Genomic DNA, 20051 nt, shown 5'->3' with positions numbered 1-20051 from the left:
AAAATGACAGAGCAATACCAAAAGCACTGCCAAACTCAGGGAAAAAGGCACAGGTTGTGAAGTAGCCATTTGAGGATGGAAACTTTGACTTTTGCTTCCAACTTAAAGAATTGCTTCTGATTATCAAGATAAAATGCATTTTTGCATTCTTTTTTAAATTCATTAATTTTACACACACACACAGATGCACACACACAAAGATACATTTTCAGATATAATTTCAGAAAAAAAAAAAAAAGGAAAAAAAGAAAAAAAAACTCTCTTTGTAGCATAGCTTAGACAGCCAGCATAGGTAGAGAAGGAAAATTGGCAGCTGCTTGTAAATTAAGTTGAATTTGAGCGTATTACAAAGATACCAAAACATCACAATTGCTTAAACAGCAACTACTTATTCTGGTAACCTTTCTGTTGAAAATGGTAAGATGTGAATCACATTCTGGTCATGGGAATGACTATGAAAAAGCAACATTTCCACTGTGTGAGTTCACACGTGGGTATACACACAGAGGTTATCTTCAAATGTTCACATAATTGTTCTGAAATTTCTGAAAGTCATCCAGAGTAAGCCTAGAAGTAATGCTGTCTGTCTCAGCTAACCAACCACTACAGTACCAACAGAGAATATTTCAAGTGATAGTTGTCACAAATACTCCATAATATATACTCCAATATGTTAACTTTGTTTATTACTGCATAGTTATTAAAAGATTCCAGAAATTCAAACAGGAACACATTTTTTCGTAGTCTGTAAACAGAAGAAGAAACAAAATGCATTACTGAGAAGAAAATGACTAATCTCCAGAATAAGTAAAATGTAGAAAAATATTTTACTTTAAAAATTAGTGCTGGGTACAAAATTCTTCCTTAGTTCTCTTTTATATTCTTTGTCTAAGTATGTAGTTCAAAAACATTATTTAGGCAATTATGAATTGCTTATTCTGTACATTACATGTTCTGTGAACTACTATGGACCTATACTGGGATGTGTGAGTAAGCGTGTGTGTATGCATAATTTATGATAGGTTTTATTTAATTTTATCACTTCTATTTTATAACATTGTTTGGTTAACATAATTTTGTTATTGTATTGTAATGCCAAACAGAAGATATTCATAACACATACGGAAGTATCATTTTAAAGCATAGGCAAAATCAGAAATTAGATTTTAATTTTCAGTATACAATCAAATCAAAAGCAGTTTTCTGTAGAATAAGATATTTGTTGATAGTTGGTCTATGCTGCTTATAATAGCATTGATCTTCACAGTCTTACATTTAGAAGCCATTTTTATAGGTATTTTACAAATTAACAGAGGATGAGATTAAATGTCATTTTGTTATGGCAAAGAGTTTTTTCATTAATCTGTTACAGTAATAAACATGTTGATTATGCTTGTTAACTCTTAAAGACTGACCCTGTCTTTCTAGAAGCCACAATACAACTATGCTTCCACAAAGCCACTTCATCGCACAAAGTGAAATAAACTACTGTTTTGTTTCATTATTACTAGAGCAAAATTTGCAAGGAGAAGACTTTCAGGGCAACTTATGTTTTACTGTCAGAGTATATGTTAGATACAGAATCACAGAATCACAGAATGGCCGAGGTTGGAAGGGACCTATGAAGATCATCTAGTCCAACCCCCTGCCTTGCAGGATCACCTAGAGCACATTGAACAAGATGGCATCCAGACCCGTTTTGAGTAACTCCAGAGAAGAAGACTCCATAACCTCTCTGGGCAACCTCTTCCAGTGCTCAGTTACCCTCACAGTAAAGAAGTGCCCTCTCATATTCAGCCAGAACTTCCTGTGCTTCAGTTTGTGCCCGTTGCCTCTTGTCCTGTTGCTGGGCACAGGGCAAATAGAGACCGTCTCCATCCTCTCGACACCATCCCCTCAGATAATTATAAACATTGATGAGGTCTCCCCTTAGTCTTCTCTTTTCCAGGCTAAACAGGCCCAGTTCTCTCAGCCTGTCCTCATACAACAGGTGCCTCTAATCTTCATAGCCCTCCTCTGAACTCACTCCAGTAGTTCTATTTCCCTCCCGTGCTGGGGAGCCCAGAACTGGACACAATTCTCCAGGTATGACCTCACTTAAAAACTTTAAAATCAAATTTCAATATAATTTAAATCTTACAAAAATGAATTGATGTTTCCATTAAGCAATATTAAAGACATCTTTGAACTTTTTCTAATTTGAGTACAAAGACCCTATTGCCCTAATGTCAACTAACATAGCACAAAATTAAAACACCAGATTCATACAAGAAATTACAAATGGGGAATTGCTCTTGATCTATGTAGGAACAGATTCAGAAGCAAAGTTTTATTCAAAATGGTCATAATAAATACAAACTTTCAAAAATGCAATTATAATGATATAAAACCATGTCTGTCTGAAGTATGAAAAAGGCATAGCTTCCTCGTAATGAAGTGGAAATTTAGTTTATCATGAAGATTGATGCTGCTGGAGTTAATTTCGCCTGAAATCTGAAAGGTAAGGGATTTACCATGAGAAGTACTGGAATATAGGGACAGTTGCACCCAGCCTAAGATCTTTTTCAGAAAGTTTATTGGGAAGTAGAAATGTCCACATAGAAGCCTGTCTCCCAGTCCCTTTTTTTTTCCCATGCCGTTTAATTTCCCCATACCATTGTCTAAGATTTGATATCCAGATTCTGTAAAGAGAAAGAGTATGAGTCTTTGGCTGCTGACTGTAGAGGCAAAGGGCAAGACCAAATCTATGCACTGCTGAAGAACTTAAATTTTTTTAGCTGAACTTTATGTTGACCTTCTCAGACCTGTATTTTGTGAACTAGGTCAACTGACTTAGTGTGAGATTTGTCCTAGCACTGAATGCCCTTTTGTTGCTTGCTGGTGGTACAACTAGGAAATGTTTTTCTTATCATGTGAGAATGTATTGTTATGCTGTTAGAGAAATATTTAGAGCATATGAATTAATGAAGTTGTGATAGAGCATACAAACTCCAGCAGGATTTGGGAGAGATGGGGTAGAACTGGTAATTAAGATGCCTCACAAACAAGGGTGTGTAGGTCATCAGTTGAGCTTGTTGAACTGCCTTGCCTAAGGAGGGTGAGGTTTTGTTTTGTCACTGACTGGATGTGATGTTAAAAAAAAGTTTTAAGCAGAGTGCATAAATGGCCTTAAATTTCCTCTTGAAAAGGACCTGTATCTGGCCAAGGATCACTGAAGTTTTTAAAGTGACATCTATGAATGAATTAGATGTATGGACATGCATGTGAGCAATATTAACACTTCTCCGGTTTGCTTTGAGATATTTTTGGTGCAACTGAGGCCAGAAAACCCAGCCTCTCTTTTTGTTTGTTTGTTTTGTTATTGTTGCTTGTTTGTTTGCTTTTTAAGTACCATAGTGATTAAGACGAGAAGTAAGACAAGTGATTTGTGAGTCAAATCTTCACTTTTAAAATCAGTTTGAATTTTGGCTGAGGAAAGGTGGCTTTGAGCATGGGTCATTACCAAGATTTTTAGGGTTATCCTCTAATTGCAGTATTCCGCCTGAAAGACACACTTCTTGAAATATTATGGTCAAACCATTTTTTCTCTCTATTCTTGCTATGGCCCTGAATGGCTTTTCACAACATTCAGATCATAACAAACTGTGCTATTAATTACTTTGAATATTTTGAGCAAGTCCAGATAATTTCCTTAAGATAACTTCAGTGAAAATTAACTCAATGCACTGAAACTGGCACAGTAGCTGTTTTTCTTTCTCTATTTTTCTCTATCTCATTGGGAAATTTTAAAATTAGTAAACTGCCAAAAAATCTTTGCATACTTTGCAATTCTAAGCAGATCCCGATAAGTACAGTAACTATTATATATGGTTATATATATATATACTGTGAAATAATCAAATACTGCAGATGGTAAATATGGAGTAATATGGGGTAATATGGAGAAATATCAAATACTGTGGATGGTAAATATGGAGTAAATTTTAAAAGATTAATGGTAATGCTATTGCTCAAAAAGCATGGTGTAAAAAAAAAAGAGCTTCAAAAAGTCAGTAAGAGTGAATTAAAATGACAATGGAATATCAAATAATAAGGCTAAATCCTATTAGTTTTATCTTAAAGCAACATCATATTCATTCATAAATAATACATTTTATTAGGGACATAGGAATAAAGAAGAATTTGGGGAAAGTATGTTAAGTACTCTACAGGAACAAAACAAAACAAAACAAAACAAGACAAAACTGTGTATGATTAGCCTCAAGTTCCACAGTGATCTCTCTAAATTGACTTCAGAGAAGTTGACTTCAGAATTTGAGTGGCTGGAAAAAGCACATGTGCACACACATATGCACACTCACACAGAAATTTTAAGTCAATTCTGGAGGCAGTTTCTATGCTTTCACTACCTCGGTACTTAGAAATAGTTCTAGAAATTGCTGCTGAGATGGCTCAGACATTCTTGGAGAGATGCAATCACACATTTCCTGAGCTTGATCTTGTAAGAGAATATAACTGTACATACAGGCTCCAATTGTTATTCATATATTCATTGTGTTGTACTGGTTCATTTCTGTCAGTTGTTGACTTTAGGATTGCAATGATTTATTTGTTATTAAAAACATTATATTTCCAATCAATAATAAATATAATATGGGAAAACAAGCAAAAGAATAAACAAATAGACAAAAGAGACCAGAAGTCAGTGTCTAGACAAAGGTATATCTATCTTTTAACAAAATCTGTCATAAATAGAAGACCGAAGGACCTCATTCCTAGAATCACAGAATCACAGAATCACAGAATCATAGAATGGTTTGGGTTGGAAGGGACTGAAAAGATTACCTGGTTCCACCCCCCCACCATGGGCAGGGACACCTTCCACTATGCCAGGCTGCTCAAAGCCCAATCAAGCCTGGCCTTAAACACTTCCAGGGACTGGGCATCCACAACTTCTGGGCAACCTGTTCCAGTGCCTCACCACCCTCTCAGTAAAGAATTTCTACCTAATATCTAATTTAAATCTACCCTTTTAGAGTTTAAAGCCATGACCTCTTGTCCTATCTCTTCACTCCCTGTTAAAGAGTCCCTCTCCAGCTTTTTGTGTAGGTCCCCTTTAGGTACTGGAAGGCCACTATAAGGTCTCCTTGGAGCCTTCTTTTCTCCAGACTGAACAACACCTGCTCTCTCAGCCTGTCTTCATGGTAGAAGTGTTGTAGGTCTTCTCTGGACTCACTCCAACAGGTCCATATCCTCATGCTGGGGGCCCCAGAGCTGAGCACAGTGCTCCAGGTGTGGTCTCACAAGAGCAGAGTAGATGGGAACAATCATCTCCCTTGACCTGCTGGTCATGTTTTTTTTGTTGCAGTTGGCTTTCTTTTAATAGAGTTGGCTTTCTGGGCTGCAAGTGCACATTGCCAGTTCATGACAAGCTTCTCCTCAAACAACACCCCCAAGTCCTCCTCAGGGCTGCTCTCAATCCATTCTCCACCCAGCCTACATTTACACTTGGGATTTCCTCAACCCAGGTGCAGGACATTGCACTTGGCCTTGTTGAACTTCAAGAGTTCAAGCCTATTTCTAAAGATACATGTTATTACTGGCTTCTGAAATTCTAGCCCATCTGCACTAGGGCTTAGAGAGAGATTGAGAATGAATATATGGTGAAGAGAGATTTAATGTTACAAACAGAAAATATGAAGTTGATGTGAAAGAAACATTCTAGATTTTGATCTGATCTTCTTTCTTGTTTTGCATATTTTGAATAAAATCTCTATAGATCAGCACAGGAAGAAAAAATGGTGCAGTTTCTGTAAACAGCTTTCTAAAATATATCTCCTTGAGGAGCAGTAATTTTGGAAATGAATGGCCAATATTCCTGCTTTAGTTTTGCTTTGTTCTTAGAGATCATTCTTTAGTCATTCTCTTCATTTTCATTGCTATAGACTGAGCAATAGTTAAAATGTTGAATATTTACTTATGTTCCTTCCAAGAAATTACTTATGAGAGCATGTGCTTCCCAATAAAAGAGCTCTTATGCTAACTTAATATATTAGTACTTTTACAATAAGCAAGTTTACCCCTAAGTGCTAATGCTTTGTGTGTCAGCATGCCTTTCTCTCTGTGGCTGACCCAAAAAGCTTTAAGTCTGCTTCTCTTCCAGCTGTCTACTCAAGTTTTATCATTGTAGATGAAAGATGCAACTGTGGAACAGGCTTTTATTCCAACATTAAACTCCTCAGTTGGTCATACCAAGATTTTGACCAACAGATTTAGAAAATATTTAAATAATGAGATACGTTGTTGAGTCAATTCTCTGGGCTGAATTTTGTTTTATTTTCATCATCAGTTAGCACAGACTGCAATCAGTTTAATGCTTTCCTAAGAACAGTTCTGAACTATTCTTAGGACAATGACATAAGCCTTGGGTGCATTTTTCCTTTTCAGAAGAATCGTGAGAGGTGAACCTATAATATCCCCTAGTGAATATAGTTATTAGCAAAGTATATGAGAACCTCTGAGAATTATGAACATAAAACAGAAGCTTTATCTTCTTAGGTCTTCCAGGAAGATTGTACTGAAGCTGAAAAGTTTTTAAAAATGACTGGGAATGTTACCTGAGAGTGATCTTAGAACAGGGTGGCAATGTGGGTGTAGGATTCAGGGAAGATTTTAAAGGTAAAAACACTGGTATTTTTCTCACTATCTTTCAGAAGATGGATGCTATTCTTTAATAATTTAAGTCCTTTTGCATTCTGGTATGTTTCTGACAGTGCTGCATCTTGCTCTATTCTATTCTATTTAGAGAACATCCAGATGGTCCTTTAAATTGTTTTGGGGAAAAGTAATCATTAGTTGAATCTAAGTGTTTTTATATAGCTGTCCATGAAGAAATGAGATGAAAGGCTAAAAGGTTATTAAAGCGGTCACTGTGTTTACTACAGTCCAGCAGGGACTGATATTTTATACAAACTTGAGAAAAATTACTGACTTTTACTTGCCTTCAAAAGGTATGAAGTGTACTTGATAGTGATCTTATTTTTTTCCTAAAACTTGAAAGAACTGTTGTTATTACATTACTTACTTTTTAGTTCCTTTATGTATTTAGAAACTTTTTAACCATGCGGTTGATTTCATCTGGGCCTCTTTCCCAAACGTCACTCTACTTACTAATTAACTTTAATGTCAGAATTCTAGCTTTTTGTTTTATTATGTTAGTCTGGTATAGCAAAGTTGTGCCACAAGATAGATTTATAAAACCTCAAGTAGATCTCAGCAGATGCTTTTGCTGCCAGGTGTCAAATTTATTCCTATCAGTGTGTAGCCAATACTTTGTTAGAAGTAAAATTCAGACCATGTTCCCCCTTCCCCCCCCCCCCCCTTGTAGATTTCAGCCTTTTTTTTTTTTTTTTTTAATAAAGGGGTTAAGACAGTACTTTCCTTTGATGTTTTACTTACTGCGCTACTATCTGCCATTCAGATACTATACTCATGACAAGAGAATATGGCCTAGTACAAATCCATTCCCCTTTTCTATTAGATAGCAGGTTTGATGTAGACATGAAATACAAATTGCTAATTTGTATTGAGCTGTGTAAAATTAATTATCTCCAAATGCAGATTTAAATTAATTTTTATTTAAAGATCTCTCCTCTTTCAGCTTCCTCTGGGTTTAAGAAAGCAATTAATTTATTTTTTTTTTCAGAGCTGAAATGATTTTATAAAGCATGACTTTTTTTTTCTAATATAAATATTCTAAATATATTCTAAATATAAAATATTCTAAATATGAATATTTTGTATTTAGCTATGCTGAAATTTTGTTTCTCTGTCTATCATAAACCATAAACATGAAAGAAACAGCTACTGACCTAAGGAGATGAGTAAGCAGACATAACAGGGGAAAGAATTAAAAAAAATAATTATGACTATTAGTGACATCTTAGAAGAGCAAGTGATCATGACACGAATGAGGAAAGGAAAAAAACAAATAGAAGAAGTGACAGGATAATACAAAGTAAAGACAGAGTAAGAGATATACTTTGCTTTCTAAAGACATTTATCTGTATCACAGGAAAACAAACAAAAACAAACAAGGAAATACAGGGAAACAACAACAGAAAACAAAAAGATAGGAATTCAGAAAGTGCATTGGTAGAATGAATTATTGCATCTCAGCTGTAGACAAGTCTTGAAACAGAAGTTTAAAAAATGCTTCCTAGATTTTACCCAGACAATTTTTTGGCCATTTCTGAAAAATCCAAATGACTATATTAATTTTCAGTGGCTAAACATCCAAACAGTTAAATGATTTTTTGAAGCAAACTAAATCTTTGCCTAATCACTTTGTTTTCTCACTAATTTTAATTGGTCTGGTGTTTCTGGCATTATTAATAATTTAATTTTTATTACTGTGTAGAGCCTGTCTAATGATAAATGGCAGAATGATGGTTTCAAGGCAACTCAAGATGTCTATGGATGAAACCTTTGCTGAATGACCTATGCTACAAAGGACAGGAGAGGACAAGATGCAGAAGATTATGCACCTATTAATGGGTTTGTTCTCATTTTTTCTCTTATTCTAGGCACATTGTAGCAAAGACCTATGTATGGGCTATGCATATATGAACTAAGCTATATACTGTGCATATTATGCCTGTGGAAACCTGGAGAAGCTATGCCCTTGTCAGAGACCATCAGCTATTGACTTATTACACACTTGAGTGAGAAAAGAAAGGGGAGGAAAAAAAAGAAAAAAAAAAAAAAGGAAAAAAAGGAAAACAGGGTAAAGGGAAATTGCTGTAAAACTGGTTGTATGAGTCTTCATCTGTTTTGAAGCTGCAGAATGCCAGCTGATAAGCAGTCATATCAGGATGCTGAGTCCAGACTTTGACTAGGAAGTTTGACCAATATAAAAATACCAATCAGCGCACAGTTCTTCACTGAGCATTAGGCAAGGCAAAAGCCATTATTAAAACAGTAAACTATATGATCTGTTCCTCTACTCTTTTTTATTGGCTCATATTCAGCCATTTTCACTAAAAGAAGAATTTGAAGATACCCCATTCTGGATTTACATATTTATGTATAGCATTTATGTGATATTCTTTCAAAGTGTGGTTGCAAAGTTCAATCAAACCCTGCTTTTAGGTTTTAAGTTCCGTTGTGAAAGCATTTTAGCCACATGTGAAATGCTCTGTCTGAGCCAATATTCCTGACAGGATCTATTAATTCATACAGAAAACTGTGCTGTTACTCTTTTATGGCATGTGGACCACAGTTGACTCACAGTCTTCTTAAAGAATTGGTAGATGTTGAATGATTATGCTTAATTACCTGCTGTGGTATGTGTTGTGTTGTATGCTTGTGGGCCAAAAATTCAAAGACATCTACATGTTTTAGGATCTTAATCCCATGTAAAAGTTAAGTACCATTAAATACCTGTGAGATTTCCCTTTCTCAGGATGGTTTTGTAAGGATATGTATATGCCTAACTCCTAATCTGGTCTTTGTATCATTTTAAAAACAATTTTTAGTTCTGAAGTTACTCAAATACTTTGAAAATTTCATCCCTCTGGATATAAAATAAATAAATAAATATATTAACTTGAAGATATTAATCAGATTTTTGACACACAGAGTGAAGTAATCAGTGTGAACTGCCACTAGAACTGCAGTGGGTTGCCATATGAAAGGGAAAGATCACTACATAAAGGCAGACAGAATGTAAAGGTAACATAGAGAATCCATGTACCTTATAAAAGTAACATAAAGAATCCAGGTACCTTAGGTGGATTGTCTATACTAAAATGTAGCATTCTTTAGGTCTGCCGCAGCTCCCAATACATTGATTAGATTGTTACTAGTGATTTAGATGTAACTTTTCTGCTGTTTGATGGTCTTCAACATATTTTTTATTCTCCCTCTCTTCTGCTGTCTCCTACATTACAAGCTGATGCCTTAAGAATCTATGACATTCTGTTAAACCCATTTCTTTTTTTGTGCATATGGATATAACTCAATGTGCAGAGGTAAAGCTGAGTTTTAATTATGCAATTATTATTCCCCCCAACTCTTCACTTACACATGCCCTTAAATTGTTTTCCAGCTCCACCCAAAAACACTTCCTTCTCTACTCAATATAAAATATGGTTGTTGTATTACAACCTTTCTCCTAAGTGTTATTTCTGACTAAACTTATAGTAATTTTGACTACCTATTAAGCATTTGAATCATTCTTCATTCATTATATATTCTTCTCATTCTACTCTGCATAATGCTTTTTAGACTTTTCCCAGGATCTTTCCCAATTCTCTGTAACCTTGTATTATACTTCTCTTAGGCTGTTCTTCCAACTATTTGGTCCAGATACCAATGTCGGATTTGTTCTTACAATATTCTTTCTTTTCAGCAATCACATTTTTGCCCATTGCCATGCCAGAGATCATAATGTGTTCTCATCCCACAGTTTTTCCTTGAGGATCTACTGTGATGCCAAAAAGAAATCAGCCAGCTAATAATGAGAGCAGTTAAAATGTTCTAGGTTTTGTTGTTGTTGTTGTTCTTTTTTAATATTATCTCATTATCTTTTTTCTTAGAGCATAACTTTTTTTCTTTTTATACTTGGTACTTTTTAACTTACATCTAGAAAATACTACTTACAAAGCTGATATCAACTAAAGCATACAATAGTAAGATGGGCTAACATTCCAATATTTTTCCAATAGAAGTTATAACACATCCTTACTCATATAAATTTTTGTCAGGCCTCTAACCTCTTCCAACTCTCTCTTCCATAGTTAACTAGGAATTATCGGTAAATTCTTTAAAGCAGTCTGAAATTCTATTCTAAACATATATGTTACCTTGCAATAGAAACAACACCTTCTGACTAGCAAGTAAGTGTCATTCATTCCTTGGCTGAGACACAAAGGATGAAAATGATTTCTTGATAAAAATCTAGAAAGAAAATTCTTAAAAATCTAAATAACCCTGATAAAAGTGTTTTTTTGTACAGTGACTCTGAAGCTGCTGTCCTAAAAGAAATGCCAACTATATAATTGCTTCTCCTTCCAGCTGGCGGGGGAGCCACAGGGATACTGACAGAACTAATTGCTGATTATTATAAACAAAGATGATTTTTTTATATATATATATATATATTATAATAAAAACTTTTTGTTCTCTAGAAAATTATTGTCATCACCAGGGAATGTGTTTATTTCTATATGATAATATAATTCAACTAATATAGAATGTAATTGTATTGAAAAAAGGAGAAAAATAATCTCAAGTTGGCTTTGTGGGTGGGTGGGGAAATATAAACCCTGAACTGAACTTAATTGTTATTACAGATGAATGATTTGGGACTCATTTAGAGGTGATTTGTTTACTTCTGTTAGTTATGTCTTACCCCTGTGTTATACATTTTGAGCCCAGATGTTATGACTTAATTTTCATGTTGCCCTCTGTGTTGCCACTAAATAGTTACCAAATATCCACATAACCAGCAGGTTCTAGGTATAGAACTAGTTCAGATTTAATATTAACCCTTTCTTTTTTTCTGTTTTTCTTTTTTTGACTTTTGGGTCCTCTACCCTGAAGCAGTGCTTTTATGAAAAATGTAGCCTTTACATGCATTTTTCTTGCATGCAGCTTTAAGGGGCATTAAAAAACTCTTCCCTTTCTGCCTCCACCTCTTTGTTTCTTTTCTTTGAATACCTTTTTTCATTTTTACTCTAACATTTTCAAATAGACAGTAAAGAACGTCCTAGAAAAATAATTTAAATCCTTATTTTTCATAGTCTGTCCTAATGTCATCGAATTTTAAAAGTAACATTTGGGCTCTCAGGGCTACTTCAGGTTAAATAGAAATCAAGATTTGTGTGGGTGGGATCTTTAAGATTTCCTTAGGGAAGATCATTTAACTTGTTAATGAGACTTTCAGATAATGAATACTGCAGATGGACCCAAGTATACTGGAAAAGTTGGTTTCTAATATATTATGAACTAAATTAAATCTATAATTGAGATGGAAATAATCTTCTATACATCTTCCAATTTGTGTGCAAAAGACTTTTCTGTTCAATTTAGACATTTTAGAACTGATAAAGACTCCAGCACACTCAGAAAATAATTTCTATGGTTTCAATGTAATTAATTGTGACTTTTATTGGCCTAAATTGTTAAAATCTACCCCAATAAAAGCAAAAGTTTGCCTTTGAGGAGCACACACAAACACACACAAAAGATTTTGCATGTTGTAGTTTGTGTAACAACTTCCTGGAGCTATACCGTTCATCTGCAAATTAATTTCACTTTGTGCATAAGTGCAATATACACACTGAAGGGAACTGGAACAAATTGGCACTTCACTCCACAATGGGAATAAAACATTTTTCCTGATCACAGCTTTTCCCAAGAACTAAGCAAATTAGGGAAATAAAGGCCATTAAGTAAAATTAGATTTTATGCTATTTAACAGGTGTTTTGGTCTATTTTACCCTGAGGGTAGATCACAATGCAGTCCAAAAAGTTAATTGTTCGATAATTGTACAGTTTGCACATTTATTTCCAGCAGTTTAGCCTATAGTATAGTTCTGTTAAACTTCTGTCATCTATCTTTGGACCTATTCTTTCTTTAATGCATCCAAGAATTATAAGCAACAATAGCTTAACTCTATTTTGAGAGCATTTGCGTTGGATATCGTCTGAAACATTGGATAAACTATCTGAGAAACAAAATTAAAATCAGAAGCTATTGTAACAGATTGATATTCCTTAGGGCATTTCTGAAAGAAGGAATAGAGTATTACTACTCATTTTCAATAGAAATTTTCCTGAAACATTATGAATCACAAATACAATAAATTGTCTCATTCTTCAAAATATAGCCCCTGCAGACCATGCACAAGAAAAACAGAAGATGGAGCTATTAATATAGAGGTATATGTTCAACCCAAACTTATGTAGGTACTTTTCACTGTACAATGATCAACTGTGAAAAATAGCAGCACCAAAACAAACAAACAAAAAAACAAAAACCTCACTGAATACAATGTAAGAATATCATTCAGTATATCTGTGAGGAGTTGAGGAGCTAAGCTTCAGTTTCCCATATATACCAAAAATACAATATATACTTCTAATACATCATAAAAACAATATTGTCCAGAAAAACAAAACTCGAACTGAAAATGGTACAGCAATATAAGTAGATATGCTTTCTTAACTAGTCAGGAGCCCACATACAAAACTAAAAATACTTTTTTATTTATTTTCTGTCTGAAGTGGGGTCACTGGCAGCTTCTTTGTCACATATTCATTTTAAGCAGTTAATCAGATTACCATTATGTAAATATCCATGCCATAAACTTGGCAGAGTTCCTTTTCTCACATAAGAGAAGTAGCAAAACTGTCCAGAAGGGGAAATAATTCATAACCTGCTGCCCCAAAATCTAAACATTTATGTTGTTCCTTCCCATTCAGCCATGGGAATTAGTTCTTGTCCCTCATTTCCTGCCAAAAACCTTGCAAGTTGTTCCCCCTTCCTGGCTTACCTCTTTTCAAAAGAACTTAGCGAAATTTGCATGCTTGCCTCAGTCAGTGTCACTCCATGTACCAAAAAAAGTCTGAGGGAAGACACGCATTTAAAAGGACAGTTCTGTACTGGACAGTTCTTTTGTTTTTTTGAAAAACAAAAGTTTACAAAACAATAGGAAGCTATTTCTCACAAGTATTATGCAAGAGTAATGAGAAAAACAAGCATACAAATAGGCTGTGGTAAAAGCTTCAGTTACCACTCATTCAAATATCACTTTTTTTTTTTTTTTTGCTTAATCTAATTCCTTTAATTGTTATCCATGCATTTTATATGAGCATGCACAATATATATTCCTTGCACTATACACACAAGAAGGTAAAAGTGAATGCTGATCTATGAAGTGCTAACATTTAATTTCCTATGAAATGTGCAATAAAAAAACATTCTGTTTAGAACATTTTTTTTTTCATTTTTCCCTTTAGTTGTTCTAGGAAAATAGGTTTTATGATCTAATCAACAATACAATTTTAGTAAGTTACTCTGCTAGTTACCTCATAATGATTACTCTAATATTATGTCTAGGTACAATTATTGTTGTGGGGAATAGTTTTCCAGTCTTCGCTTTTAATTAATTAATAGATCTTTGCAATTTTGCAATAACTTTCAACCCCAATAGATGGACAATAGCTGGACAGTGCAACCTTTCTTTCTGATATTTACTTTCCATCATGTCTAATGTCAACATGTTGTGCAAAATGAAATAAAGACATAATATTTTGTGAAATGGATTAACAGGCATTAATACTTACTCTAATTTGTAATATAATCCTCATTTTGTGTAAAATTTTAAGTGTATACTGCAGTTCTCAGGAGACTGAAGTTCCAAGATCTTTGAGCCCAAACTCAGAATTCGAGCATGGTTTGTAATCCCCAGAAATGCACAGTCCATCATTATTATGGCCTCAATGATACTGACACAGTGCTTTATCTCATAGGCTGTACTTATGCTACAAAATCAGCAAAATATTCCCTGTCCTTTTTGGAACAGATGGGCAATTCTATTGCCTCTCATTTTAGTAAACTCCTTTGAACTGCAATTATTGATATCATTAACTAATATGATATTGCACCAGAAGTGTATTAGATACAACAGCTTTTTGTTGTTGTTGTTATTGTGATCAACTTAACTCCTCTGTGATATTCAATAGTATGCATCTCAAGGTTAGTGGTTATGAATGCTTCAAAATACATTTTGATATCTGTTAATATGATTTTTTCTTTCTTCTCTCCCCAGTTTATGCTGGGTCTTTAAACAGTGCCAATTTACAATGAGAGTTTGGGACCAAATATATCAGAAACACACCTGTATTTATTTTTTCAAATGAAAAATATAATATATTTATATTGAAATAATTAAATACTCTTTAAGAGTGAAAACAACATGTTTTCTATGCATATGTGCAGTAGAAATAAATATAGTAAATAGAATGTCAGATCACAGAACTTTAGCCTGATCTATGATGGTATTTACACTTTATATAACTCAGTTTGTACTGAATGTGACCAATTAAGAAAATTTAACTGTAACATTATTCTCTTTTGTTCCCCAGTTCTAACTTTGAAATAACAGTTGTAACTTAAATAGAAAAAAATACAAAGCTGTATACTTTTCAGTGGATTTTAGTTCTTTAATATGCCCCTATAGAATTAAATATGCTTCATTTTGAAAAGAAACAGAGGAGTCGAAAATCTAGTTTGCCATAGCTTTCTCAGTGCTAAGTTCGGAAAGATTTCAAACCCAAACAACCACAGTCACTGCTAGTTCCTTGATATAGCACCAGCATAATCACCATCTTTTAAATGAGAGCAGTAACAGCAAATAAACGTACAGTAACAAATATCCCATACTAATGAACCTGCAACACTGTTCTGAAGCATATTCAGGGAGAACTAAAGCAAATGAAGAGAATAAGACCAAAATAATATAATAATAATGTAACAGAAGTAAGAGTTACCCATGCAGTTAAGCTGTTGCACAGTGACTCTTCTGTCTTAGCACTCACTACCTCGAATTCAGAAAATCTTATGGTATTCTGTGTTTTTTTACTAGTGAAAGTAAATACTGCTTCACTTTAAATTCTCTATCACTAACACTGTCTATTAATGTTCTAAATACATATGGCATGAAAGACCAACATATTGATTTATACATTTTAATACTGTGATTTTAGAATATGTTATAAAGAACTTGGTAGATGGCCAAGTATTCATAAGCTATTTGGTAGGTCCACCTAATTGTAATTTACTAACCATTTGGAAAGTTTTTGCAAATACAAATGAATAAAAGGCACAATACATTTAATTATCTTTGATCCACTGTTGATAGTACGGATCATACATGTCAGGTTAACATTCCATAATTTAGTTTTGTTATATTTTTCTTCTACTGTTACTTATCACATAAAGCATCGGTGTAATATATAATCTTTACAATCTGGTAAGAACTGCCCTTTTTTTTTTCTGCTGGAAATTTCCACTAACAGTTTAAGGTGTTTCTATCAAATGATTATCAAGCAGTTCAAAAAAAAAAAACAAAAAAAAAACTATTATGCCTGCTATGAAAACTCAGCTGACATGGAGTACTATAGTTGGAATATATCATTTAAATTGTGTAAGTAATCACTTATTTCACATAGATTTTTTTTATTCCACAGTTGCATGATCTAAGAGAAAATGTCCTTGAACCAAGAAATCATTGATATACTGAATCTCTTAGAAAATCTGCAGAGCATTTGAGGATCTAGAGAAGTAAAACACAAGGTACTGATCAACCACACTTACAACTTTCTTTCTTGCAATTACACATTGCTTTTGCTCAGTGGTAGATATGAATCCATTCAGACAAGATAAAGAAATCACCTTTCATTGACTTCATTAGCCCCGGGGGGGGGGTGGGGGGGGGTGGGGGGGGCACCATTAGTTACAGATAGATATGCTCATCCAGAATTGACTTTGGTGAGGTTTTACTCATGAAACCAAGTTCCTGTTCCACAGGTTAATCTAAACCAGGGAGAAATGTTCATCAGATGAAGAATATCTACTCTAGCCTCATTTCTTTATAAACTTGTAAAGACAATGTCTTTACTAGATCTGTCCATGTCTCTTTGTTCTACAGGGTGCCATAACCATATAAAACAGCACCCTATTCCTCTGTTGTTTTAACCAAAAGGCAGCAAGTCAGCTTGGAGAGACCAGCTTTTTACAAGATTTCCCCAGAACTAACATCATCTCAGTCTGTAGCACTCAGTAACTTCTCTGCCTTCTCCCCTATATTGGTGAAAGCTGGAAATATTTAAACAAGGTGCTAGCTTTTACCTCCACAAGTCCAGCATTTGAGACTGGGGAGAGTTAATATTCAGAGTGAATATTTTTTTCACCGGGTTTTACTGCATGTCATTTAAAGTAAAGCAAGCAATGTCTGGCCTTCTCAAACCTCACACTGAGCATGTGTTTGATTTACTGACCGGTACAGCTAGAGAATGTGGTGACAGTTTTTTCTGTTCTACAAAAAAAATAGTTCTGAACATTTCAGTAACAGTAAATATAATCTCTTATAGTATCACACTGTGCTTTTCATTTCAGGCAGGCATTTATAGACTCAGATTGCTCATTGTCTTGTGACTTGAGTAATTGCTTTAACTTAGACAAATGAATTACAGAATTCTACCATTTTCATTCGGCAGTTTTGGCACAGGTATATATGACAGCATAACATAAAAGGCACTGAAATATGAGGCATGCTTATAAAACAAAAGAACAGCCTCTGAGTGAATTGTCTTTGGTAGGAACAACTCCTAGGTGTAGGAAAACACTTTACTTTAAGGAAAACACATTTTAAACACAGGTATACCTTTTCCAGACGCAACAGATTTCTCTCTGTGCTCCACAGACCTCAAATCTTGATCTCCTGATTCTCCTAATACTTTATGTAAGATTTCAAGCTCTTTTTTTTTTTCTTTCTTTGAGAAACAGACACATTTTCTTCACCAGGTATTGGAACATTGGCAGTAGTTTAGAATCTATTTTATGTCAGAAACTGAATGAACATGGATCTCTAGTTATTTAGCAGATTGCTTAGTTCAAATTTATGGATCACCACATTGTATTTAAAATATTAACTCCCAAAAGAATCATTGTCTTGAGCTCAGGACAAACACTAAATATGGCTACAATGCAGACAAGACAAAAGTATACATACTTCAGTATTCTCCCAGAGCAACTATGTGTCAAATCTACCACACCAATGGTAATAATTAACAGATCTATTGTTTATTCCACTGCATTCTAGGAGAATGTTTTCAGCTGAATTTTTTTTCTGCATGAGGGACAGCTTTCAACGAAACAATTACACAGTGGCATTCTGGTGCATCTCTGTAACAATGCAGAAACCATGTAAATTCAATCCACTCATAAACAGATTAGACATCCTTGCATTTGGTTAAGGTCACAGTATTTAACACTTTTTCAAGAACCCTGTTGTTGAGCTGGGATCATCAAATGAGACATATGCACATCACAGCTGGGACTGACTGACTGAGCACAGATGTGTATCTCCTAAACTGTTTTGTGACAGAGACTGTAGTTAATTGTGATGGGTGACAGGTACTTTGGAGGCCAGTCAACTCAATGAACTGTTGATGACTGTGGTATGAGACATGGTATATATTAAAAACAAGTGGAAAAATTATGTCATCCATGACAGAAAATCCAAATCAAGCACAGACAAGTAAAGCAGACTGGAGATGTTTGTGGCCTTTTTCCTTGCCTCTACTTTCTCTCTATCCTTAAATTTAGAATTAAATGTTTTGTATCATTTTGTCCAAGTGTAGGTTTGTAAATCTCCTTTGTCAGTGGAGATGACAAATGGTTAACAAATTGCGACAGTTTATTTTTGGATGAAAAGATGTGAGACAATTTTGTTTTGACACTTACTGAAAGCAGTTGTAATCTCCTTCAAAAGATCCTTTTTAACTTAAAAGGCAATTTGTACTTATCTTAAAAGTAGAATATTCTAGCTTGGAGGAGGGAAAAAAAAAGTTATACCTTTTGTACTGAAACTAATATTGTTTATTACGTTAGGGAAAAAAATGGTTTTGTTCAACTCCACACATTTTATTCCCAGAGTTTAATTTGTCCTCTCAATCAATACAAGAGAAATGGCAAAAAATCCCTATTTACCCAGTTTTATTTACACTTTACCTGTGCCTGTTTTCTTAGACTAAGCTTTTCTGCCTTCTTCTCTGCTCCTTGCTACAAGTCGTCTTACTAACATAGTAAAACATCAAATGAATTCTTTCTGTCCTGTTGTGAAATAAAAATGGTGCAACAATCACATTTCATTTTTCTAAAACTGAAGTTGGAGACGTTGAGATAGAATTGTAGTCATAGATGATTCAGTGAGAGACAGACATGATAGGTTTGGAGAATCTCTGAAAGAAGCCCTGTTAAACATTATTATCAGCCACAGAAGCTCATGTTAGCAGTGCTTAGGACTTAGACACAGGATGAAGCAGGGCTGTCAAACTCATTTTGGGGGACAGAAATGTTTTGACTCGGGGTTCTGTTCTTTTGATATAGCTCTGAGAAGCACTGAAGTCACTTTGAGGTTTCCAGATTAATCTCTCTAGAGACCCTATAACGTGTTCCCTAGTAGTTTGCCATAGCACTGAGATTTTTGCTTTATTATCAAACTCTATCATATGATACTCCACTAATAGAGAGAAATGTTAATGTTGGTCTTTTAGAAATTAATGTTTCTAATGTTACAAAAATTGCAGCTAGTAAAATGAGCAAGAGGTTTAAAAGTGTGAAATACTCAGAAAACTGAATAGAAACAAACCATAAAAAGAATTGCCTCTTTTTGCTGCATTAAAAAAAAAAAAAAAAAAAAGATTCTGCAACAAAGTAAACTCTGTTTTTTTGCTGTCTCCTAATCCCCTGCAATGCCTGAAAACAAAGTGAATATCCCACCAGGGGACTGTGGTTGAACAGAATAATTGTCTGCCTAATTTTTTCTGTGTGATAGGAATCTACTCCTCTCACGTATGTTTCCTTCTGTTATACGGTATACTTAAACATATGAACTGAAGTTCTGCCATTAAGTCTGGGAACTCAATCCTTATTTCAAGTTAGGGTAAACATTGTAAACAACACCCCATTCTCCTCCTTTTGTACTAGAACCTTCAGATATTCCTAAGGCCACTGGTTCTTCAAGAATTCCTTGAGGTTCATGATCATCATGGTATTGTAGCAGGGGGTATTGTTATTTTATACAGCATTCTTCTGTGTCAGCTCCCATGACCTAGCAAAAATCGTTATGGATGTGGTGTTCTGCAGCCAAAAAGTACAGTATGGAGGTGGAGAACCACCTGCAGTTTAAACTTCAGCTAAAGATACAAATAGTGCTGATGAGATGTGTGTTTCTGTGGCATTCAGTTTTTAATGGGTT

General features: G+C 34.5%; 1 long non-coding RNA gene across 2 annotated transcripts in view; it reads left to right on the top strand.

Moving 5' to 3' along the window:
- LOC118253509 (uncharacterized) overlaps positions 1 to 20051 on the top strand; it is a 36571-nt gene that overhangs the window by 5037 nt on the left and 11483 nt on the right. For both annotated transcript variants that reach the window (XR_004780450.2, XR_007708231.1), the window contains exons 2-3: positions 8420 to 8556; positions 16258 to 16363. This is a non-coding gene — a long non-coding RNA (uncharacterized LOC118253509). The remainder of the gene's footprint in view (positions 1 to 8419; positions 8557 to 16257; positions 16364 to 20051) is intronic.

The sequence above is a fragment of the Cygnus atratus genome, chromosome 4 (genome assembly GCF_013377495.2).
Source record: "Cygnus atratus isolate AKBS03 ecotype Queensland, Australia chromosome 4, CAtr_DNAZoo_HiC_assembly, whole genome shotgun sequence".
Lineage (NCBI taxonomy): Eukaryota > Metazoa > Chordata > Aves > Anseriformes > Anatidae > Cygnus > Cygnus atratus.
The sequence above is the reverse complement of the archived record's forward strand: the minus strand, read 5'-3'. Positions and strand labels throughout refer to the sequence as shown.